Below are 25,593 nucleotides of genomic sequence, written 5' to 3' on the forward strand. Positions count from 1 at the left end.
GACGTCAGTGACAGGCTAGGTTTGGGAGAGAAAGAGACCTACTGAATAGGTCTGGAAACAGCAAAGAGATTGGAAATGAGATTTGAATTAAGAGCAGAAGGGGACAGGAATTGATTAAAACAGACTTGGACTCTGTGCTTAAGATAGGACTTCAGGAGAGTCCTGGGGACAGAAACAACAAAAGGAGAAGCCACCAGCTTAGGGGCTTCATTCAGGTTGAGGCCAAGGAATGAAGCTGTGCCTTGAGCTTGGGGCACTGTGCCTAGGATTCATCCAGAAAAGACCTGGGATCCCTAAAGAATTGGAAATAAGGGAAGTAGCTGGGCTAGCCTGAGTATGAAGGAGGTTGGAACTAAAAACCAGACTTGGACATTGTGATTTGCCAAGTTGGGTTCTGGGACTAGGCTGGTAGGTATAAGTGATCTGCCTGTGGGCACTTTAGGCTTTGAAATCTTTTGCCCTCTAAAAGTAAACTGTTTTTATTTTATTTTAACTTATTTATTTTTATTTTAAATGGCCGGCTGACACAGAAGGAGGTATGGACCAGGAGCATGGAGGCAAGACTGTGATTGAAAGGCTGCCTCATAAAAAGAAAACAAGTACATTTCCTTTGGACTTGGGAATGAAACTGATAAGCAGTGAACAGGGAAACCATGTGTGTGCCTCAGGTGCTTTAGCTCACAGCTCTCAAGAAGTACTAATTGAGCGGTTGAACGGTTGAGCGGTTGAACGGATGAGTGGCGACTTTGGACATGCTTGCCTAGAGCAGTGGTGGGTATACAAGATCATTTTTCAAAATGCGCTTATATTTTCTGCTTGTTCTAGTCACAAATAGCCCAGCTGACTCCAGTAACCAGCTGTGTGAAATTGCGTGAGATTTAACTTCCCTACATGTACTTTTGCTTTTCTTTTCTCATGTTAGAGAAAAGCATATTGCCATTCTTTACAAAGGATAGAAATTAACATGTATGCCAATATCACAAAAATGCATTCTAGCTCTAGAATTCAATGTCTAAATACATTCCAAATATAATGAAAGGCACTTGTTACAAAAACAGTTATTTTACAGTATGAGATGATGGGTAAGAGTTCTTACCCTCAAGGGCTTGCAGTCAAGTAAAAACACTAAATCTCACACAGCCTCTAGTATGTAGAACCAATAACTAAAGTTGTTTTGTGTGGTAGTTTAATGAGAGAAAATATCTTGTTCTAGATTACTAAGTAGTGAACTGGCAAAGCACATGAAATGAATGAGCATGTTTCCACTGGACACAAGAGCAAATGTGGGGAGTAATAGGTCAAACAAATGCAAAACAAGTGCACATCTTTGTGGTTTGAGCACTGAAAACAATTACCAATATCCTCGAGGAAGAATATTCAGCACCTTCCTTTTCCCTTTGTATTTAGTTTCAAGTAAAATCTCTTCACTTTCTGTGCAAATCATCATTGCCCTCTACTAGGCACTCTGCTAATGGGAAACAGAAGATGAATTAGACAGGATTCCTGTCCTCAAGCAGCTCAAATGTAGGAAGCTATGTTTGAAATAGATAGCTCAAGGAGTTTTACAGAGGTTCAGGTAAGGTGGTATAAACTTCATGGGAAGGCTATGCTGCATTCATCTAGGGAATTAGGAATAGCTTCACCAAAAAGGGGGGAGATTTGAACTGGATTTGAGAATAGACAGAATTGGACAATCAAGATTTGCAGAGCTGGCATAGAGAGAGAGATTCTAGTAGGATTGAAAACAATGAACAGAAAATAGGTCATACTTGGGACTGACCAATGAGTAATCTGGTTTTCCTGGACCAAATGAATGAATCTAAACAAAAGCACTATTGGGAAGAGAAGTTGAGGAAATATTTGAATAAATAAGTTGACTGTTGAACATTATTTACTTAGTTATAAACTTGATGAACAGTGGAAGTAGGGGAGGGAACCTGCTGAAGAGAATTTTATAAAAGGATTTTTACAGAAATTTTTAAATCTTCCTTTACAATTAAGAAAAAGATTTTTTTTCAATTCAAAATTTTGCTTTGCTGAGTTTTTCTTTGTAGAGTGGGAGTTGCAAACTCACCTGTCTAAAAGAGTCTGGTAGTAATGCAGATGAATGCACTGAGCCATGCATAGGAAAAAAAGCAACTCAAGGGAGATAATCAATGCCAGCAGATCCTTGGCCAGCATGCAGAGGTGACAGGGACTGGGCCTCAGTGTGGTCAAGCAGAGAGAATACATTACTTCTAAAGATGGTCGCTGCCATGCAGCTCCACACACTTGTTGCCTTGTGAAAACTGAGGTCGCATATGGCCAAATATTCAAGAGGAACTAGAAGCTCATATTTTATGTTGGCAATTGAATTCATTATTAAAAAAAAGAAAACAGTGGACCTCAGCATTGGGTGGGCCAAACAAAACAGGTCAGTAGCAGCCAGTTTGAGACTTTTGATTGCTTAGGAACCCTTAAAGAAAGGTAGAATAGGGAAAGAGCTTAAATTTTAAAAGAAATCAAAGCACAGCATTGCTAGGAATAGCACCAATAGCAAAGACCCATGTGGAAAACCCACAGCTTGTTTGATTATTTGTTCAATGTCTGTCTCTGCAGACTGTAAACACCTTGAGAGTGGGACCCTCCCTGTCTTACTCCCCAACACCTAGTAGAGTGCCTAACATAACACAGGCATGAAGCAAGTATTTATTGAATGCACATTATTCTTAGAAATATATTCTTGAGGTTGATGAGGGGGGCCAAATTTTGTTTTTCTTTACTTTAGATGAGGGAGGAATATATTGATGGGTGAATAATTATATTAATGACTTGTAATTTTATCACATCAATGTGTTATTAATATACATCCCTTTTGTTTCCAACAGAATGTTTTCATATTCATTATTACAAAATTCTCAGAGTTTTTAACCTATGTAGAATCTATTTAAAAAATTGTGATGCTGGCATTCCTGTAAACAAAATGCTTCAATGACTTCTCATTGCTTAGTGAAAAAAGTCTAAATTCAACATGATCCAAAATTACTTGCATGATCTGGCTTTTGAAGGTTTCCTTAGATATGTATTTTCTTATTGTTTCCCAATCTTGGGATAAGTGCGTAGGTGAATGGTTTTTGGTTGGTGAGAGCTCTTTCAAACAGTAAGTCTTAGAGGGCACCTGTTCATTTTTGATACTGGTCACAGAACGCAATGAACACCAACACATAGGATATGTCACCAGTTATCAAAAGAATCATGTGAAATCAGGCAGACTCATAACGGGGTTTAAGGCTACCACCCCTGGAACCTATGTATCACTGGCATTCCAACGCTGAGTTGTCCTTTGTGGGGACAGGTCCTAACAAAGACACAAATTATTTTTAAAAAGTGTGTTAAACCCAGAGTTTGCTAGATCAAATACTTTTCTCTGATTTTCTGGTTAAATATCCTATTAGGTTTCTGAATGTTATGGGCAGTTTGTGAATATAATAAAGAGGAAGGCTACAAACTTTATAGGATAAAATTGTCTTTTACTTTCTACACATTCTTTTACCTATTTTATTACATGTGTTAGGGTAATGTTTCTCAAAGTGCAGACTAAGGAACACTTACATTAGAATAACCTAGAATGTTTGTTGAAAGATTTATGGAACATACCACAGGTATATACTGAATGTAAATCTCTTGAGGAGGAGCTCAGGGTTCTGCATTTTTATGAAGTTGCTCAAGTAATCTTGATAGATACAAAATTCAAGAACCACTCTTTGAGAGTATGTCGTCAACACAGAAGTGGCAATGCTTATTATCAGTGGGTGGTCCCCCTCTCTCTTTCCCTGTATTGGTGTGGAGCCAGCCCTACAAAAAATGCTACCCCCTGGAAGTTTGGCTGGGAAATATCAGTGTAAACACCTGCATGCCAGATGGGCACATCTGTACAGCTTGAAATGCTGATCCAACTTCGACACATGTCATGCACCACTTGCTTAATGCAGAGTGAATTGAAAAGATGATGAAGGTTTCACACTGCAGCCTTCAGCACATCAGTCATTTTCCTTCCCTTTTTGTTCTTTTTTCTTTCCTCTCTACTTACCTTTATTTGTAGTCATTTTCTTTCTCATGAGCAAGAATTGCAGGGATATTGAATATCAATAAACAACTCATCTAACTGAAGGCATTACTTTGTGAGTACACATCACATTATACAGAAAGCTTCAAAAAGGTTGTGTTGCTATTTGCAGGGATAGATTTGTTTTTTTAATGGATCTAGTTTTCTATTAAAAACACCTAACAATTTAGGGTTTATCAATTACTGAGTATAAAGTATGCACAGCTGTACTATAATAGGGTCTGAAGGCAAAATAACTATAACTTTTTTTATTTTCCTAATACAAGTGACCTAAGTATCAAATAGATGGTTAATCTCAACCAGTAAGATGAGATATCAGGAAAAGATCATATAATCTTTTAGCTGGGCAAGCATGAGTTATATCTAGCTTTCTTTTTATTCTCTTTTCTTTTTTTCCTTCCCTTTCCTTCACTTCCTTCCCACCCCCTCCCTTCCCTTTTTCCTTCTCTTCTCTTCTTTCACCTGTAATTCCCCTCTTACATTCTTTTACCAATTGCTAGATCTAGAGGAAAGAATACCACATTACAAGATAGAAGGAAATAGTAACAGTCTATCACCAGAGTTACAAGGAGCCTGGAGACACTACTAGAAATGGGCCAGAAGTCATAGTTCATGGGTAAAGAGAAAGGGAATTGGGTGCATGTTGTTTAGCTCTAAAGAAAAAACTGCCTACTGTTTGAAAAAAAAAGGTAAATAAAATGTTTCCACAAGAATATTTAAAAAGATCATCAAAAAACTTTCTCACAATTAGAACGAATGATTACAACAGCAGTGTACACACACACACACACACATATATAGATAGTAGAGCATTTCTTACACTAGTCAAAGTACTCTGCTCAGTGTTTTGACTGCATTAGCTCATTGAACTTCATAAAACCCTACAGGGAAGGATTCTCTTCCTGTCCCCTCCTCCCCCCAGTTTTATAGATGACTAAACTGAGCCTTATAAAGTTAATCAACCTGCCCAGGGTTACAGCGGCAGAGCAAGAACATGAGTTCAGGGAGGCTGGTTCCAGACTTCATGCTCTTCACCACTGCCTTGCATGTGGAAGAGGCAGTGTGGAGAAATACCGGTGCCAGGGGTTAGTGATTCTCCTAAAGAAAGAGGACCTGGAAACACCCTAAAGAGAAAGTGGTTTAACTACTAAAATGGATTGGCCAAATCTGGACTGGCATAAAGGAAAGAAAAGCTCTCCTTTTAACATCATATGGCTAAATCTGTCCTTTGCTGAAAAGCATGGAGTTGGGAAAAAGCAGCAGCAGTCGAATTATTTAATGATATCTATGCTGGTTTTGTCAGTGTTGCTTTAAAGCTCAGCAGGCAGAAGAATGTGCTGCATAAAGCTGAGTAAGCCTGAAAGATAGCCACCAAGTCTGTCATTAAACTCTACAGAATAGGGTTGCAATTCATCTGCCTACCCTGCTAAACAGGAATGAAAATGCTGAGCATTTATCAGTCACTTGGAAATACTTCTTAAAGAAGCAGAGCCTGCCACTGACCTCTTGTCCCGTCCTGCAGACTGCTGTCAAAGCCCTCTCTGTTTGCAGAGCCCCTGCTCTCCTGCACCCTCAGCGATATCACCGTGTCTGGGGGATTCACCATGGGGTCAGGACCTGGCAAAGGAACAGACACATGCAGTGAGCTGCAAGCCATTCTACAACATTGTGTCTACAACATTGTGCAGCTTAAGCTGACTGCAGTCTTCACAGCAGACCCAACTATAGAGCCCCAAAAGGAATTTCCTGTTTGGAATCCTTTTATTCTTGCTGCAACAAAACCTCAGAAATCTGTCCAGTGTGTGCCAGGTATGGGGGGATTAAGTGATGTCAGGCTGCCACAGTATTCCTTGAAGTTCCCATCAAAGGGTTTTATTATCCTCCCAACAGATTGTGGAATATACATCTACTTGTATCTGGCACACATGTGGTTTTGTCTGGTTCCTTAGCTGAGGATGGGACTATCTTCGGGAGATAGACCTTAACAGTAATTTCAAGGATGAGATATAACATCTTTCTTGTGTCTTTCCCAGATCTTTATCTGTCCCCTCTATTCACAATATTTTTCTTACCTTTTCCCAATTCTTTTCCACTTCCCCCATTTCCTTCCCTTAAGATATGAAAATTTTGGAACAATGAAAAAAAAACAAAACTATGGTATTGCACAGCAATATAGGAATCATTCTCTGTAGAAAACATTCTTTAAGATTGGGAGTGAAGTTTATTAGCAAGTTCAGTCATCATAGTTGTGTATGTAGGGCTCATCCATGTCATGAAACTTTCAATAAAATAAATATAATCATTTCTATGTTATGAGGAATAAGGGAGGTTATCCATTGAAAGCATAAAGCACAATGTTTAGCACAGGGGAGGTGCTCAAGAAATGTTAATTCCCTACCCCCATTTTCTTTTGTTTGCATCTTAAACTGTTGAAGGAATTATTTTCTCTTGATCTTTTATAAAGATAATGAACAATAAGAACAGAACACTATAGAAATAATTACAAAGAGCTTATCAGAGTTGATTTAAATATGAATATAGATAGCAGCTTACTAATATAAATTTATAATTGCAGCATGGTGCTGTGTGAACAGACATACCTCCCTATCAGAACATAAGTGACTGATTGAACATATTGAACAGGGTACTGTGGCAATAGCAAACAGGTTTTGCATGGTGTTTGGTCATGGAACTCACCAGTGAGTAGTGTTCTCTGTCTTAGAAAAGTCTTCCAGAACATGTAAAAGTCAAGCCTGAATCTCCATGCCAGAAGGGGCAAGAACTCTGACTCTGTATCACATTCTTATCTGTTTTTGGTGGTGGGAGCATGTTTTCATGGCTTTCAACACACAAGTGCCACTGGAATCTGTAAGCCAATTATAGGCTCCTGTTTTGTTCCTTCTCCTATAATAGGAAGTTCTGAAGTCCTTGGAGGAGATAATAATCTCCATGGACTGGAAAAAAGATGGCAGCATGAGAAGTGAGGCAGAAACCTACTCCCAAAACCATGTAAAACATGAAAATGCAGCAAATATAACTAAGCCTGAAAGAGCAACCTGAAAACTGCAGAACAGATGGCCTACATCTGGGGAAAAAAGAAGACTCACAGAAAAGAGTAAAGTAGCAAAGCCATGGTCTGGTGGGACCAAAGCCCTCCTCCTACCCCAGCTCACAGAAGAGAAATGGAGCAGGGAGGGAGTAGAAGTCCAGGAGTGCTAAATATCCAGCCCTGGCGATCTGCTCCTGGAGCATAAACCCACATTACATGGTGCTCTGGAGATTTGTGGGGTTGGAAAGCAAAGATAGGCAGAATACTTGGAGAGACAGATAGATTCCAGCCACATGTGGAGAATAGGTACCCACAACCAGCCACTCCAGGACAAAGAAAGGTGGGCACTTTGAAAGATGTCCCAATAGTAAGAGAGCTGCTAAAGGGGCAAGGATTAGAAAGGATAAATGGATAGAATAATCCTGGCACTCAGCCCAGCAGGCTAGGAACTTAAAGGAACTTTAGAGGCTCCATCCCCCTGGCTGGCAATGCAGCACCGAGGTCTTGCACTGCGATACACAGTCTGCCACTCCTTCCTCTGGGAAGGCACTTGTCTAGCATCTGCTGCCCCCATCATCACACAAGGCCAGTTGCATGGTGGCCCCAACTGTGGCAGCTACAGAGATATAATACAGAGGTTCCTCCCTGTGTGCTCAGCCTACTGCACCTGGCAGTGGATGCAGGCACTGGAGCCAGAGAGCAGGAAAGAGCTATTTCCTCCCAGCAGGCACTGGTGCCACATGCCTGTGAACCCCACCATTGCTCTAGGTGCTGGGCAGCTCCAGAGAGTAGAGCTTCTGGGCACTACAGGGTTATGTCTACATAAAATTATTATTCCATAGGAATCACTAGAGATATGAACGGGCAAAAAAAATTGATACAAACAAGAATATAACAGACACCAGAAAGGGGGCCAAGTGAAATTGAAATCACCAATGTTCTTGATGAAGATTTCAAAATAAAAATCATAAGCATGCTCACAGAGCTACAGAAAAATATTCAATATTTTAGGGAGGCCTTCAAGAAAGAGATAGAAACTTTTAAATATACAGTATCTGAAATGAAACATACAATGGAGGAATTTAAAAGTAGATTAGATGAGGTAGAGGAGATGGTAAATTAAATTAGAGAATAGTAAGGCAGAGAATCTGAGGCACAGAGAGAAAAAATGATCTCTAGGAATGAAAGAATACTGAGAGACCTGTGTGACCAATCCAAATGGAACAATATTCACATTATAGGGGTGCCAGGAGAAGAAGAGAGAGAAAAAGGGATAAAAAGTGCCTTTGAGGAGATAATTGCTGAAAACTTCCCCAATCTTGGGAAGGAGATAGTCTCTTAGGTCATGGAAGTACAGAGATCTCCCAACACAAGATACCCTAGGAAGACAACAAGAAGACATATAACAACTTAAATGTCAAAGATCAAAGAGAAGGACAGAGTATTAAAAGCAGCCAGAGAGAGACAAAAAATCACATACAAAGAAAAGCCCATCAGACTTCTCAGCAGAAACCTTACAGGCCAGAAGGGAGTGGCATGTTGTATTTAATGCAATGAAACAGAAGGACCTCTAGACAACAATATTCTACCTGGCAAGATTATCATTTAAATTTGAAGCAGGGATTAAACAATTTCCAGACAAGCAAAAGGTAAGGGACTTTATCTCCCATAAACAGTCTCTAAGGAGTATTTTAAAGGAACTGCTACAGATGGAATTGCACCTAAGGTTAAGTAGCTGTCACCAGAGAAAATATAAACATAGTAAGGAAAGTCGACCAAATAATTACTAAGCAAATGCAAAATTAAACAACTACCCATAATGTAAGTCAAGGGATACACAAAGAGTACAGAATATGACATGTAAAACATAAGGAGTGGAGGAGGAAGAAAAATAAGGGGAAAAAAAAGAAGTTTAGGTTGTGTTTGAAGTAGTGAAATAAGTGAATTAAGTTAGATGGTTAGATAAGCTGCCCTTGTACCTTTGGTAAGCACGAATCTAAACCCTTCAAAGGCAATAAGTACATACCTATTGATAAATGCCCTAAATGTAAATGGACTGAATGCAGCAATCAAAAGACAAAGAGTTACAGAATGGATTGAAAAAAAAAACAAGAACCATCTATATGCTGCCTACAAGAGACTCACTTCAAACCCAAAAACATACACAGACTAAAAGTGAAGGGATGGAAAAAGATATTTCATGCAAATAATAGGGAGAAAAAAGCAGGAGTGGCAAAATTTGTACCAGACAAGATTTGAAACAAAGAAAGTAACAAGAGACAAAGAAGGACATTACATAATGATAAAGGAGTCAGTCCAACAAAAGGATATAACCATTATAAATATCTATGCACCCAATATAAGAGCACCTAAATATGTGAGAAAAATACTAGCAGATTTTTAAAGGGTAAAATAGAATGTAATGCATTCATTGTACGAGACTTCAACACACTACTCACACCAAAGGACAGATCAACCAGACAGAAAATAAGTAAGGAGACAGAGGCCCTGAACAACACATTAGAACAGATGGACCTAACAGACATCTACAGAACTCTCCACCCAAAGGACAAGATACATATTCTTCTCAAGTGCACATGCAGCATTTCCAGACTAGATCACATACTAGGCCACAAAAAGAGCCTCATAAATTCAGAAAGACTGAAATTGTTCCAACCAGCTTCTCAGACCACAAAGGTATGAAATGAGAAAAGTATTATGCAAAGAAAACAAAAATGCTGACAAACACATGGAGGCTTAACAACATGCTCCTAAATAATTAATGGATCAATGATCAAATAAAAACAGAGATCAAGCAATATATGGAGACAAATGAAAACAACAACTCAACACTGCAAAATCTGTGGTATGCAGTAAAGGCCATTTTAAGAGGAAAGTATATTGCAAAACAGGCTTACCTCAAGAAAGAAGAACAATCCCAAATGAACATTCTAACTAACAATTAATGAAACTAGAAAAAGAAGAACAAATGAGGCCCAAAGTCAGTAGAAGGAGGGTCATAACAAAGATCAGAGCAGAAGTAAATAAAATTGAGAAGGATAAAGCAATAGAAAGAATCAGTGAACCAGGAACTGGTTCTTTGAGAAAATAAACAAAATAGATAAACCCATAGCCAGACTTACCAAAGAAAAAAGAGAGTGTACACACATGAACACAATCAGAAATGAGAAAGGAAAATCACTACATACACTGTGGAAATACAAAGAATTATTAGAGAATACTAGGAAAAATGATATGCTAACAAATTAGATAACCTAGAAGAAATGGACAACTTTGTAGAAAAATACAACCTTCCAAGGCCTACTAAGGAAGAAACAGAAAATTTGAATAGACCAATTACCAGCAATGAAATTGAATTGGTCATCAAAAAACTACCTAAGAACAAAACCCCTGGACCACATGGCTTTACCACTGATTTTTATCAAAAATTTAAAGACCTAATACCCATCCTCCTTAAAGTTCTCCAAAAAGTAGAAGAGGAGGGAACACTTCCAAACTAATTCTATGAGGCCAGCATCGCTCTAATCCCAAATCCCAGTAAAGAAACCACACAAAAAAAGAAAATTACATACCACTATTCCTGACAAACATAGATGCAAAAATGCTTAACAAAATATTAGCAAACTAAATTCAAAAACACATCAAAAAGATCATCCATCATGACCAAGTGGGAATTATTCTAGGGACTCAAGGATGGTAGAATATTCAAAAATCCATCATCATCATCCACCACATCAACAAAAAGAACAAAAATCACATGATCATCTCCATAGATGCTGAAAAAGCATTTGACAAACTTCAACATCCATTCATGATAAAAAGTCTCAAAACAGTGGGTATAGAGGGCAAGTACCTCACCACAATAAAGGCCATATACAACAAACCCACAGCCAATATCATACTTAACAGCAAAAGTTGAAAGCTTTTCCTCTAAGATCAGGAACAAGACAAGGATGCCCACTCTCACTACTAGCCACAGTCAGACATACAAAGAAATATAAGGCATCCAGATTGGTAAGGAACAAGTTAAACTGTCATTGTTTGCAGATGACATGATATTGTACATGAAAAACCCTAAAGAATTCACCCCAAAACTACTAGAACTAATAACTGAATTCAGCAAATTTAAAGAATACAAATTAATATACAGAAATCTGTTGCATTCCTATACATACTAACAATGAACTAGCAGAAAGAGAAATCTGGAAAACAACTCTATTTACAATTGCATCAAAAAGAATAAAATACCTAAGAATATACCTAACCAAGGAGGTGAAAGACCAATGCCCTGAATCCTACAAGACATTCAGGAGAGGCCTTAAAGAAGTCACCAATAAAGGGAAACACATCCCATGTTCTTGGATAGGAAGAATCAATATTGCCCAAATGGCCATCCTGCCTAAAGCACTCTACAGATTCAATGCAATTCCTATCAAAATAGCAACAGTATTCTTCAACAATCTAGAACAAATAGTTCTACAATTCATATGGAACTACAAAAGACCCTGAATAGCCAAAACAATCCTGAGAAGGAAGAATAAACCTGGGGGGATTACGCCTTCAAACTTCAAGCTCTATTGCAAAGCTATAGTAATTAAAACAATTTGGTACTGGCAGAAGAACAGACCCATAGTTCCAGGAAACAGAATAGAGAGGCCAGATATAAATCCACACATACATGGCCAATTAATATACAAAAAAGGAACCATGAATATACAATGAGGAAATGACAGCCTCTTCAACAAATGGTGTTGGCAAAATTAGACAGCTACATTTAAGAGAATGAAACTGTATTATTGTCTAACTCCATACACAGAGGAAACTCAAAATGGATAAAAACCCTGAATGTAAGTCATGAAACCATAAAACTCATAGAAAAAAACATTGGCAAAAATCTCTTGAATATACATATGAGCAACTTTTTCCTGAACATTCCTAAGGCAAAGGAAACAAAAGCAAAAATGAGCAAATGGGATTGTATCAAACTAAAAATCTTCTGTATAGCAAAGGACACCATCAGTGGAACAAAAAGGCATCCTACAGTATGGGGGAATATATTTGTAAATGACTTATCCACTAAGGGGTTAAATCCAAAACAAAGAAAGAGCTCACACACCTCAACATCTAAAAAGCAAATAACCTGATTAAAAAATGGGCGGAGGATGTGAACAGACACTCCTCCAAAGAAGAAATTCAGATGGCCAACAGGCACATGAAAAGATGCTCCAGATCGCTAATTATCAGGGAAATGCAAAGTAAAACCACAATAAGGTATCACCTTACCCCAGTTAGGATAGCCAACATCCGAAAGATAAGAAACAACAAATGCTGGTGAGGATGCAGAGAAAGGGAAACCCTCCTACAGTGTTGGTGGGAATGTAAAGTAGTTCAACCATTGTGGAATGCTATATGTAGGTTCCTCAAAAAACTAAAAATAGAAATACATTTGACCTAGGAATTTACCCAAAGGAAACAAGATCTCAGATTCAAAAAGACATGTGCACCCCTATGTTTATCGCATTATTTTACAATAGCCAAGTTATGGAAGCAACCTAAGTGTCCATCAGTAGAATAATGGATAAAAAAGATGTGGTAGAAATACGCTATGGAATATTAGTCATGTAAGAAGAAAACAAATCCTACCATTTGCACCAACATTGATGTATCTAGAGGGTATCAAGCTCAGTGAATAAGCCAGGCAGAGAAAGACAAGTACCAATTGTTTCACTCACTTGAGGGGAACAACAAATAAAATTGGAGGAACCAAACAGTAGCAGACTCACAGACCCAAGAAGGGACTAGTGGTTACCAAAGAGAAGGGGTTGGGAAGGGTGTGTGAGGATGGAGGGAGAAGGGGATTAAGGCACAGTATGATTAGTATATATAATGTAGGGGTCACAGAGAAGATAGTACAGCACTGAGAAGACAAGTAGTGACTCTATAGCATCTTAGTACCCAATGGAAAGTGATTGCAATGGGCTCAGACCAGGTGGTACTTGATAATATGCGTGAATTTTGAAACCACAATGATGCTCATGTGAAACCTTCATAAGTTTGTATATCAATGCTACCTTAATAATAAAACAAAAAAATCTCCATGGGGGCCAAACCAGAATCTAGGTTCTGGGAAAATGTGTCATTCTTGAATGAAAGTGAAAAAATTCAACTCAAACTAGTTTGTTTAATTACTGGTTTATGTAATCCAAAGCAGGGAAAGCAGTCATACACAATATGTAAACAAATGGGTGTGGTTATTGTTCCAAGAAACCTTTATTTACAAAACTAGCTGGCAGGTCAGATTTGACACACAGGCTGTTGTTTATGGCCCCTGCTGCAGTCACATGGCAAGGAGAAGCAGTTACATTGCACCCTGTCCTCTATCCAATAGAAAACAAGTAGTTCTACTCATTTACAATGGTCCAGTGATTGTACCAGCAGTATAGCACAGAAATACTGAGTGAGCTTTATCTCATCTGTCATTTTTACACACTTGTGAGATAAAGACTGTATAACTGTATTTAGAAGGGCTTGGAGACTATCTGGGCTAGGAAGAAAAATATGTCAAATCAATTAGCAATGTAGGCACCAAGGGGAATGTAGTAGCATATACATCATATTTTTTTCATTTCTGCTTTAGAATACAGGACTGATATATTCTTCACACAGTGAAACTTTTCCACTCTAGGGTGTCAAAAGATTTTTCCAGCTTGATTTTTTTCAAAAGCCTAATAAAGATCCAAGGCTGGCTAAGATAATGCAATTGCTCATTTTTTCAATTCTCTTTTTTAGGTTTGATACAGATGTGATAAGATCACTTAAGATATTTTGTCAGGTGGAATTAATCAGGATTTCGGAGCCAATCTATCTTTTGAAATATCCAAATGAGATACCTATTTCTTTTTGTTATGCTGGAATGGGATGGCGTGGATAAAGTGATGGTTCCTCACTTGGCCAGGAGTCTCACATGACCCTGGTTGGCTTGGCCCCTACACATGTGTGAGCAATACGTTATGACTGAATCTATATGAAGAGCTCTGCCCAGTGCTCTGGGCTGCATGGCTGCAGGAGAGCTGATGCTGGAGGGGTGGCAGCGCCGAGGACAGAGACTGAGACGGCTGCGGGGGCAGAGAGGCCCAGAGGCAGAGCCCGGCTCGCTGCAGCAGACTTGCTCTGAGTGGACGGGATTCTAGCGCTTGACCTGCCACGGTGGGAATAAAGTTAGTTACAAACATTTCACCCCAAGAACGTTTCATTGTCATTTTCTGGTCTCATTGAATCCACAGTGAAATTTCCCCCGGATAAAACCCGTTTGCAAGACAGATGGCAATGTAGAATTATATCTTTTCAAAGTCTTCCTTTAGCTCTCAATGCTTCTGCACATATATTTTTACTGGTGGTGTACTCTCACTAACCTATTTTTTTTTCCCTTTTCTGGAGAATGCCAGAGCCATTTTGAAAGCCTCCAGGAGGAGAGATGATACTAACTCAGCTGTTTAGAATCCTGCCTACAGATGATCAAACACCACCTGCAGCTGTGCTATATAAAACAAATGGGCTTCTTGAAAGCATGATCATGGGAGGTAGTTAGCAGCTGTTAAAATTGGGTCACCATTGCTCAGAGTCCAAAGGGAAGGGAATTTTAACAATCTGTCTAACTCGATATTTAATTATCCCTAAAATGAAAAAAAAAAAGAAATTTCTCTTGAGAATTCCTTGAGTCATACCCAAAGTTTCACAAAACAAATTTATTATAGTTTTCATATCAGTAGCTTTGTGAGTAGAGGTTGCTGGAGAAGTAAACCCATGGTTCTTTTTAGTTTAGTTGGAGTTTGACTTTAATCAGCTCTATAAGCATTTTATTGACCCTTTTCTAAAAATGTTAATAAAAACATAAAAATATATTAAAAATCTTTTCAAACACTTTCTTATGAATTAGATCCAAACATTTCTTATCAGAGAATGAGGAATACAAAAATGGAAAAAGGATGGTGCTAGAAAAGAAAGAAAAATAAGAGAAAAGAAGATTGAGACAGGGGTTATTATGATAGGATGGCTTCAGGGAAAATTTTATAAATTATTTGAACGTGTATGTGAAATTTTGTGTTTGTGTGTTTATGTGTTTGTGTGAACGTGCATAAATCTTCTGGGGATTAGTATTAACCCTTCAGTTGAAAAATCACTGTTCTATAGATTGAATCCTTATCTAGAGAGGGTGGCCTGAGTAAGTTCTGGAACTGCGGAGTCCAGCCTGAGGCCTGGGAAAGAGTCGGGCCAAGGGAAAATGGATATTAATTAACGGCAGTATTATGTACTTCACAAGTTTGCTCAGGGGTGGCCCTGATCTTAGCTACATGATTATCAGTCCTGGAACCAAGGAGGAATCAGGCAGCCAAGGCAGGCTTTGCTTGGGAATCAGTGACATATGACTGTTCTCCTCCTTGTCTGTTGTTAGGAGAACAGCTGGCGCGCCCTGGAGAGTCCCTGACAGTGAACGATAGCCCCAGGACAAGGCACCGGCTGAAAGCCAGCTTGGCCGCAAATCAGAGTGTGATGGCAGAGTGGCTTCTGCTGAGAAGTGATCTGCATCAGAGCCCCCGACAGTGCACATTCTGTAGAGCAGGAGGGCATTTGTAAGAGAAGGAAACCAGAAATCCTGCATTTCTAAGTAACTTAGAAGAAGATTCGCCAAAGGAAGGGGAGCACAGAAGATAGGGAATTTATAATACCCGCTTTTAGGTTATACGACATAAACACTCATTTTGCACCCAAAGAAGTAGATCTATATCAAATTCTCCTCCATATACTTGCTAGATGCAGCTCCTTTTGTAATCCCATAGTACTCTGCTCATAACTCTATCATAGAACTTTATAAATGTAGTGCTTAAATATTTCATTAAATTGTGTGTTTATAATGCTTAGGTATGTTCTCCCAAAGATCAGATTATTGTGGTTTTCACATCAACACTACAGCATTCTAAGAATCATATATATTCAAATAGTTATGTGTATATATATGTGTGTGTGTGTGTGTGTATATACATATATATATAATCAAATCTTTGTTTTGAAAGATATATGAATGGCTGACCCTTGTGGAAGAACTCTGATAATGTAAAACATCAGAAGAGAGATCCAAAAGAGCTACATGAAATTCTGTGATAACGGAGACAGAAAATGCTGAAGGAAGAGAGAAGTTGGAAAGATGAAGACAACAGAAACACAGTAGAATTCATGAGATAGTAGTAATAATCCACATGAAAGAGCATAATAAAGGAAAGTATCTTACAGCTATAGGCAAGATAATACATTACATATTGGGTACAAGATAAACATCAAATAAATAGTACTATTTTGTTAATATAACTATGAAGATCTAGAATGGCATATAGATACATGGTAATTTTTGATTATGGATATGCTCAGTTTGTCTTTTCCATCTGATGGTGAGCTGCATGGTGGTAGAGACTATATAAAGGTAAGTGTCATGGGGGTTTATAATCTCCAGTGCTTAATTTACTGCTATCACACAGAAAGCACTGGATAAACATTTGCTTAAAAAAAAAAGAATCAGACATTTAAGATTCTTTGTAATCAGCCTAATCTTATCCATAGTTCTTAATTTTCCACCTCTCCCTATTCATACCTCCTGCGCCTTCGTCACTGCCCCCTGAAGCCACTCTACATTGTTTTCTCTTCCTTGCCTTACTCGGTCTGCTGTATATCCATTTATGCTTCAGTACCGTTTACATTGCACTTGCTCCATAAGGTCTCATTTGTCGGCTCTTTGTGTATTGATTTCCTTCTCTTCCAAGTTAGAACTCATAACATTCATTGTTCATTGACTATTTCACTTGTTCAAGATTCATTCTTTGATTACAAGATCTTCATCAAAAGGAACCGTAGTTCAATGAAGGTAAATTTCAGTATTTCCTGTGTCACTGAGGACACTGTGGACACTTCATAGACAGATACATGCATGTAGAGGGTATTTACAGGAAGGAGGTGGAATCTCACGCCACAGCACATTTGATGCATGAAGGAACTGACAGTATGACAAGTGGGTCGGGATCTCAGAAGTTTTTGCAAGGTTTGGGATAGTTTCATTATTTACAGGGCTCACATTTGTGGAGATGTGACAAATTGGGAGGCTGGGCCCCCTCTATCTAGTGTCATTACTGGGGATCACACACTTTGCTAAGCTTTCCGTTCATTTCCTGTTTCAGCAGCTATAGCCTCAGAGTCTACATATTGAAACTATATGGCTTTCTTTCATGTGTCTACAACCTTCAGCCTTTCTTTCTAGGGTGTAAGTCAGCAGCAGGTAACTAGTTCATGGCATAGAGATATATTCAGTTCTCTATCCTTCCAAAGCTCCTTTTTTACTGTCTCAGCTTATAGGCAAATAAAATAGTAAGAAAATTGTTCCTGTATTTTCATTTGGCATTCACTGATCTGACATTTTCAGTACCTGGAATATAAACAGTAAAAAATTTGATCTATGTATCAAGTTAACTTTTTAGTTTTTTTCCAATTTTTTTTTCAAAGGTATTCAGTTATACCAGTTGATAGATTAGTGTTCAGTAAAAAGAAAGAACTTTTTTCCTATCCTTGTCAATTAAAAAACACACAAAACTAAATATTTGCTGTATACATTCTAATCTTCCTGTCCTGTGAGCTCTACTTTGGGAATATGAAAGACTTTTACTATCTTCCTGAAATTGTAGAATATTTTTGTACAGTTAAGCATCCTAATGTAACATTTTTTAACCTTGTTTTCCTGAAAACATCTAATAGCCCACTGGGAGAATAAAAAAAGGCAAGATTCAAAATCTATCCCAGTTTGATAGGATTGTTCTACATGGTGGTGGCTTACTAATAGCTTTATTATTAAACCATGTAAGCAAAAGAAAGCACCACAGCTCAGAGAGAACTCAGACAGATCTGCTTTCAGCATGAAGCTAAACCAGTGTGTAGAAACAAGTAATTAAAAGGACACAAAGCCCGTAATCAATTGTGCACCAGTTATCTTTGATTGCTCTTGCAAAGGACAAATTACACACAAGCTTCTTGCAAGCCTGAAGAGAAAGAGGTTCTATTATCTTCTTTTTGAAATCATTTTTACGCAGAGACAAGGGCGTCCTTATTCCAGATCTCTTGGTTTAATTAAAAAGACACAAACATCAGATGATGTTGCAGCATATCAAGTGTTTCCCTGTCAGTGCAATGGAGTGAAAGAAGAGCAGGGGGAGGAGGGAGAAAGGGGAAATGGGGCACCGGAGTGGGGGTGGGTTAGAAGAATTTCTTTTCCATAAAGACTGGCCTTTTTCACTTTGACCATCTGTTTTCTCATGGTGAAAAGCCCCATTGCTGGTATCCTGGCATAGCTTTGCACGTCTTTGTGCTTGAGGGACATTCAATCTTGCATCTGATACACACTGATCTATGACACTTCCTAACAAATGAGGCTTTGTTCAAACAAAGAGACTCCCTGATAGGAACTGTAAACTTGGAGCTTGATATCCTGTAGGAAAGGCAGGCTATGGCTGAGCTGGCACAGGAAATTCTGCAATGCAACAGAGCCGAAGGAGGTCACACCCCCTGCACGCATATGCTCTTTCAGATCTCCCCAGACTTCCTCTCATCTCTCTCTGTCTTTCCTTCAGGTACAGCAGCTCCACAGCACTGCTGCTTGTAGACCTGGAGAATGGGACCCATCTCCATTACAAGCTGAAGCTCACACTCAATAGCAATGGCACTTATTTGTACAGTTTCATTTTACAAAGCACTTTCACAAACATTAATCCATTTGATATAATAACCTCATAAAGCTCAGACCAAATCTGATCATATTCTAGAGAACTATTTTGTAAATATTAATGCCAATTGCTGCTTGTCTCTTGTTTCTTCCTTCTGTATCCCCCCTTTGTCTCTGTCTCTTTTCTTTCTCACTCTTTTCCCTGACAGCCAATGACCTTGAATTCAAAGTTACCACCCTCAAAATCATCCTTTTTTTCTCATTGACTGTATTCTCTATGCTGTACTTTTATCCCACTAATTTGTATTATGATTGAATTTTGTGCCTCTTTATCCCCTTCACCTATTTCGCTTACTCCAACCCCTCCTCCCTGGTAACCACCAGTCACTTCTCAGTGTCTCTGAGTCTACTGCTTTTTTGTTCAATATGTTTTGTTTTGTTTTTAGATTACAGATACAAGTGATATCATATGGTATTTGTCTTTCTCTGCCTGGCTTATTTCATTTAGCATAATACTCTCTAAATCCATCCATTTATTGCAAATGGCAGGAGTTCTTTCTTTTTTGTGGCTGAATAATAGTTCATTGTATATGTACCAACTCTTCTTTGTCCATTTATCTATAATGTGGCAATTAACATAGGGGTGCATATATCTTTCAGAATCAGAGATTTTTGTCTTTTTTGGGTAAATTCCTAGAAGTAGAGTTTCTGGGTTGTATGGTATTCCTATTTTTAGTATTTTGAGGAACCTCCATACTGCTTTCCACAGTGGCTGCACCAATTTACATTCCCATCAGCAGTGCAGGAGGATTTCCTTCTCTCCACATCCTCACTAACACTTATTTCTTGCCTTTTGTGTAGTGGCTTTTCTAACTGGTGTGAGGTAATATCTCATTGTGGTGTTGATTTGCATTCTCCTGATGATTAGAGACATGGAGAATCTTTTCATGTTCTTATTTCTTCTTTGGAAAAATGTCTATTCAGGTCCTCCACCCATTTTTTAGTTCGGTTATTTCTTTTCTTGGTGTTGAGGCACATGAGTTTTTTAATATATTTTGAATATTAATCCCTTATCAGATAAATCATTTACAAATATATTTTCCCACACTGTAGGTTTCCTTTTTGTTCTGTTGAAGGTGGCCTTTCCTGTATAGAAGATTTTTCATTTGGTGTATTCCCACTCATTCATTTTTTATTCTGTTTCCCTTGCTCAGGGAGATGTGTCCAGAAAAAAATTACTCATGCTAACATTTAAGAGACTTTTGCCTATGTTTTCTTCTAAGGGTTTTATGGTTTCATGTCTTATATTTAGGTCTTTAATCCATTTTGACACACGTTTATGTATGGTGTTAGGGAATAATGCAGTTTCATTCTCTTGCATGTAGATGTCCAATTTCCCCAACACCATTTATTGAAAAGATGGTCTTTTTCCCATCGTATATTATGGCTCCTTTGTCATATATGTGTGGGCTTATTTTGGGGATCTCCATTGTGTTCCATTGATCTATGGGTCTGTTCTTGTGTCAGTACCATCCTGTTCGGATGACCGTGGCTTTGTAGTACAGCTTGAAGTCAGGAAGTATAATACCCCCAGCTTTGTTCTTCTTTCTCAAGATTGCTTTGGCTATTCAGGGTTTTTTGTGGTTCCATATAAATTTTAGGATTATTTGCTGTAGTTCACTGAAAAATGCCATTGGTATTTTGATAGGGATTGCATTGAATCTTTAAATTGCTTTGGGCAGGATGGCCATTCTAACATTAATTCTTCCTATCCATGAGCATGTGATAGATTTCCATTTACTTGTGTCTTCTTCGGTTTCTTTCTGCAGTGTCTTACAGTTTTCAGAGTGCAAGTCTTCCACCTCCTTGGTTGGGTTTATTCCCAGGATTTTTGTTGTTGTTGTCAATGTCATTGTAAATGGAATTATTTTCCTGATTTTTCTTCCTAGTAGTTTGTCGTTAGTATTTAGGACTGCAACAGATTTCTGTATATTGATTTTGTATTCTGAGATTTTGCTGAAGCCAGGTATTAGTTCTAATAGTTTTTTGGTGGAGTCTTTAGGGTTTTCTACATATATAGTATCGTGACACCGGCAAATAGTGACAGTTTCACTTCTTCCTCCAATTTGGATGTCTTTTATTCCTTTTTCTTGTCTGAATGCCAAGGCTAGGACCTCCAGTACTATGTTAAATAGAAGTAATGAGAATGGGCATCCTTGTCTTGTTCTTGATCTTAGAGAAAAATATTTCAGGTTTTTGTCATTGAATATGATGTTAGCCATGGGTTTGTGTGTGGCTTTGTATATGGTATGATCCCTCTATACCCATTTTGTTGAGAGTTTTTATCATGAATGAATGTTCAAATTTGTCAAATGCTTTCTTAGCATCTATTGAGATGATCACATGGCTTTTATCCTTCTTGTTAATGTGGTGTGTCACATTGGTTGATTTACGAATATTGTACAATCTTTGCATCCTTGGAATAAATTGCACCTGGTTATGATGGATGATCTTTTGATGTATTTTTGAATTAAGCTTGCTAATAGTTTGTTGAGGATTCTCTCATCTGTGCTCATTAAAGATATTTTTCTGTAATTTTATTTTTATGTATTTGGTTTTGGTTATCAGAGGAATGTTGGCTTCATAGAATGAGTTTGGAAGCATCCCCTCCTCTTCTTTTTTTTTGAATACTTTAAGAAGAATGGGCATAACTTTGAATTCAAGGTTCCCAACTTTGAAACTATCCATCTTTTCACCATGTGATGATTCCATGATCCTTCACTTCTTTGACTTAAACTGTGAAATAGGAAATATAAAATGAGCTGCTGAACAGGGATTGCGATTTGGAGAAAGTGGCAGAAAAGGTCCATCTCAGGAAAATACTACTAGTTCTTTCTAGTTATGACTTAAAATTCTATTAAATGTAATTGTGCATCATTAGAAAGAATGTTACTTCCCCCACCCCCAATGTGCTGTTTCCTCTTTTTGGCAAATTCCTGTACACTTGCTTAAGACCTGGCTGAGCGGGGTTTCTACTACAGGCATTCCTTCTGTTCTATGGGCAGTTAATCTGTGCCTCCTTTGTGTTTTCACCTCATTTTGCTTCCAACTCAGCATCAGTATGTGTAGCACACTGTTGTCTGACCTATTTGTTTACGTATCCATCTCCCCTACTAAGCTGTGAATCACAGGGCCTGGATAGTGTATTTATTATTTATCCTTGTATATTTCTAGTATTTCATGAAGTGCAACCCATAATAGGTTCCCAGTAACAATATGTTGAATAAATAAATTTTGTTGGTTAAACACTGATACACTTGAAGAAAGAAACAGGAAAAGAAAGGCAAAACAGAGAAAACTGACTTCACTATATATATCTTTAAATTTTTCCTTGGCCTGGACCTGACATTTGGCCTTCTGCTTCTTATTACTGCAACAATGTGAAGCAGTGTGCAGTTCAGGACTTATCTTAGACCCAGTTTCTGAGTTTTCTGGATCAGTGCTTTTTTACAAAGATGTCTGAATTAAAGTGAACTTAAGTAGCCTCTCAAAAATTCTGTTTTTGTTTACTAAGTGGACCTATTACCAAATTTAAAGATTTTTGGCCCACTATGGCCCTACAGTTACTGGAAAGAAAACTTGTCCAGTGGAGTACTTTTACAAGAAAATTTCTCAGGAAAGGTGGTGAGCTACAGAAAGAGAAGTGGCTACATGACTTCAATCTCACTTTTAAACTGGCTTGCTCAATCACTTACAAATTCTTTAACGTTTCTGAACCTTAATTTCTTTAGCTATGAAGTGAGAATATTCACACTAATATGCCTCAAAGGGATTTTATGAGGATTAACTAAATGTGGTTGTAAAACATTTGGGGAACGTTAAGTATTGGATAAAATAAATGATATTCATAGTTTTGAGACTGGATAGGATTTCAAAGGGTAATGGTGTGAGACAAGTTACATTTGGGTTGCATTTCTAAAGGTGGTGGTTCAAACTCATTTTGTTCCTTTTCTAATCTCTTTCTTTATCTGCTGGTAAAAATATAATAGAAAATTGATTAATTAAAGTTTGGTAGCAAATTGGAGTTTATGTGACAAAAACTTTTTTCTATAACAATTTATTTTATTAAGGTATTATTGATATATACTCTTACAAGGTTTCACATGAAAACACTGGTTATTACATTCACCCACATTATCCAGTATCCTCCATACCACATTGCAGTCACTGTCCATCAGTGTAGTAAGATGCCAGAGAGTCAGTACAGACATGACAATAACTTTTAAGAATAACAGTGGTCAGCATTAAAGGGTAGAGTAACAGTACTTGTCATTGTAGCCAGTTTGAATGTCACTGTGTGAAACACAGGGAAGGCTCCCAAAGACAACAGGGAGAAATACCTTGGTTGTTGCCCTCCAGTGATGCACTGAGTCAAAGGTAACTGATGACTGAAACTGTAACTATTTTAGTATGCAGCTTTTGTTGCTGCTGTTATTTTGTTTGTTTGGAAACCCATTAAAAAATTTTTTTTATTAAGGTATCATTGATATACACTCTTATGAAGGTTTCACAAGAAAAACAATGCGGTTACTATCTTCACCCGTATTATCAAGGACCCCCATACTGCATTGCAGTCACTCTCCATCAGTGTAGTAAGATGCCACAGAGTCATTACTTGTCTTCTCTGTGCTACACTGTCTTCCCCATAACCCCCCTACACCATGTGAACTAATCATAATACCCAACAATTCCCTTCTCCCACCCTCCCCCATCCACCCTCCCCCACCCCTCCCCTTTGGTACCTGCAAGTCCCTTCTTGGAGTCTGAGTCTGCTGCTATTTTGTTTCTTCAGTTTTGTTTCGTTATTATACTCCACAAATGAGGGAAATCATTTGGTATTTGTCTTTCTCTGCCTGACTTATTTCACTGAGCATAATACCTTCTAGCTCCATCCATGTTGTTGCAAATGGTAGGATTTGTTTCTTTCTTATAGCTGAATAGTATTCCATTGTGTATATGTACCACCTCTTCTTTATTCATTCATCTACTGACAGACACTAAGGTTGCTTCAATGTCTTGGCTATTGTAAATAGTGCTGTGATAAACATAGGGGTGCATATATCTTTTTGAATCTGAGACCTTGCTTTCTTGGGTAAATTCCTAGGAGTGGAATTCCCAGGTAAAATGGTATTTCTACTTTAATTTTTTGAGGAACCTCCATATTGCTTTCCACAATGGTTGAACTAGCTTACATTCCCACCAGCAGTGTAGGAGGGTTCCCATTTCTTTGTATTCTCGCCAGCATTTGTTGTTGTTTGTCTTTTTGATGTTGGCCATCCTAACTGGTGTGAGCTAATATCTCATTGTGGTTTTAATATGTATCTCCCTGATGATTAGCAATGTAGAGCATCTTTTCATGTGCCTGTTGGCCATCTGAATTTCTTCTCTGAAAAATTATCTGTTCATATACTCTGCCCATTTTTTAATTGGATTATTGAGGTGTGTGAGTTCTTTATATATTTTGGATGTTAACCCCTTCTAGGAAAAGTCATTTACAAATATATTCTCCCATACTGTAGGATGCCTTTCTGTTCTGCCGATGGTGTTCTTTGTTATACTGAAGCTTTTTAGCTTGATGTTGTCCCATTTGTTCATTTCTGTTTTTGTTTCTCTTGCCGAATAAGTGCTCAGGAAAAAGTTGCTCATGTTTATATTCAAGAGAGTTTTGCCTATGTTTTCTTCTAAGAGTTTTATGGTTTCATGACTTAAATTCAGGTCTTTGATCCATTTTGAGTTTATTTTTGTATATGGGGTTAGACAATAATCCAGTTTCATTCTCTTGCATGTAGCTGTCCAGTTTTGCCAGCACCAGCTGTTGAAGAGGCTGTCATTTCCCTATTGTATATCCATGGCTCCTTTGTTGTATATTAATTGACCATATATTCTTGAGTTAATATCTGGACTCTCTATTCTGTTCCACTGGTCTGTGGGTCTGTTCTTGTGCCTGTACTAAATTGTCTTGATTACTGTGGCTTTGTAGTAGAGCTTAAAGTTGGGAAGCAAGATTCCCCCTGCTTTAGTCTTCCTTCTCTGGATTGCTTTGGCAATTCAGGGTCTTTTGTGGTTCCATATGAATTTTAGAACTATTTGCTCTAGATCATTAAAGAATGCCAATGGTATTTTGATAGAGATTGCATTGAATCTGTAGATTGCTTTAGGCAGGATGGCTATTTTGACAATATCAATTCTTCCTATCCATGAGCACAGGGTGTATTTCCATTTCTTGGTGTCTTCTTTAATTTCTCCCATGAGTGTCTTGTAGTTTCCAGGGTATTGTTTTTTCACCTCCTTGGATAGATTTATTCCTAGGTATTTTATTATTTCTGCTGCAATTGTGAAAGGAATTGTTTTCCTGATTTCTCTTTCTGCTAGTTCATTGTCATTGTATAGGAATGCAACAGATTACTGTGTATTAATTTTATATCCTGCAACTTTGCTGAATTCAGATATTAGATCTCATTGTTTTGGAGTGGATTCTTCAGGTTTTTCTATGTACAATGTCATGTCATCTGCCAACAGTGACAGTTTAATTTCTTCTTTACTAATCTGGATGCCTTTTTGTGTGTGTGTGTGTGTTGTCTGATTGCCGTGGCTAGGACCTCC

General features: G+C 38.0%; 1 long non-coding RNA gene across 1 annotated transcript in view; it reads right to left on the reverse strand.

Moving 5' to 3' along the window:
- LOC108400265 (uncharacterized) overlaps positions 1 to 25,593 on the reverse strand; it is a 1,191,208-nt gene that overhangs the window by 135,938 nt on the left and 1,029,677 nt on the right. The gene's annotated exons all lie outside the window — the stretch shown is intronic.

The sequence above is a fragment of the Manis javanica genome, chromosome 1, assembly GCF_040802235.1.
Source record: "Manis javanica isolate MJ-LG chromosome 1, MJ_LKY, whole genome shotgun sequence".
In the NCBI taxonomy this organism is placed as follows: Eukaryota; Metazoa; Chordata; class Mammalia; order Pholidota; family Manidae; genus Manis; species Manis javanica.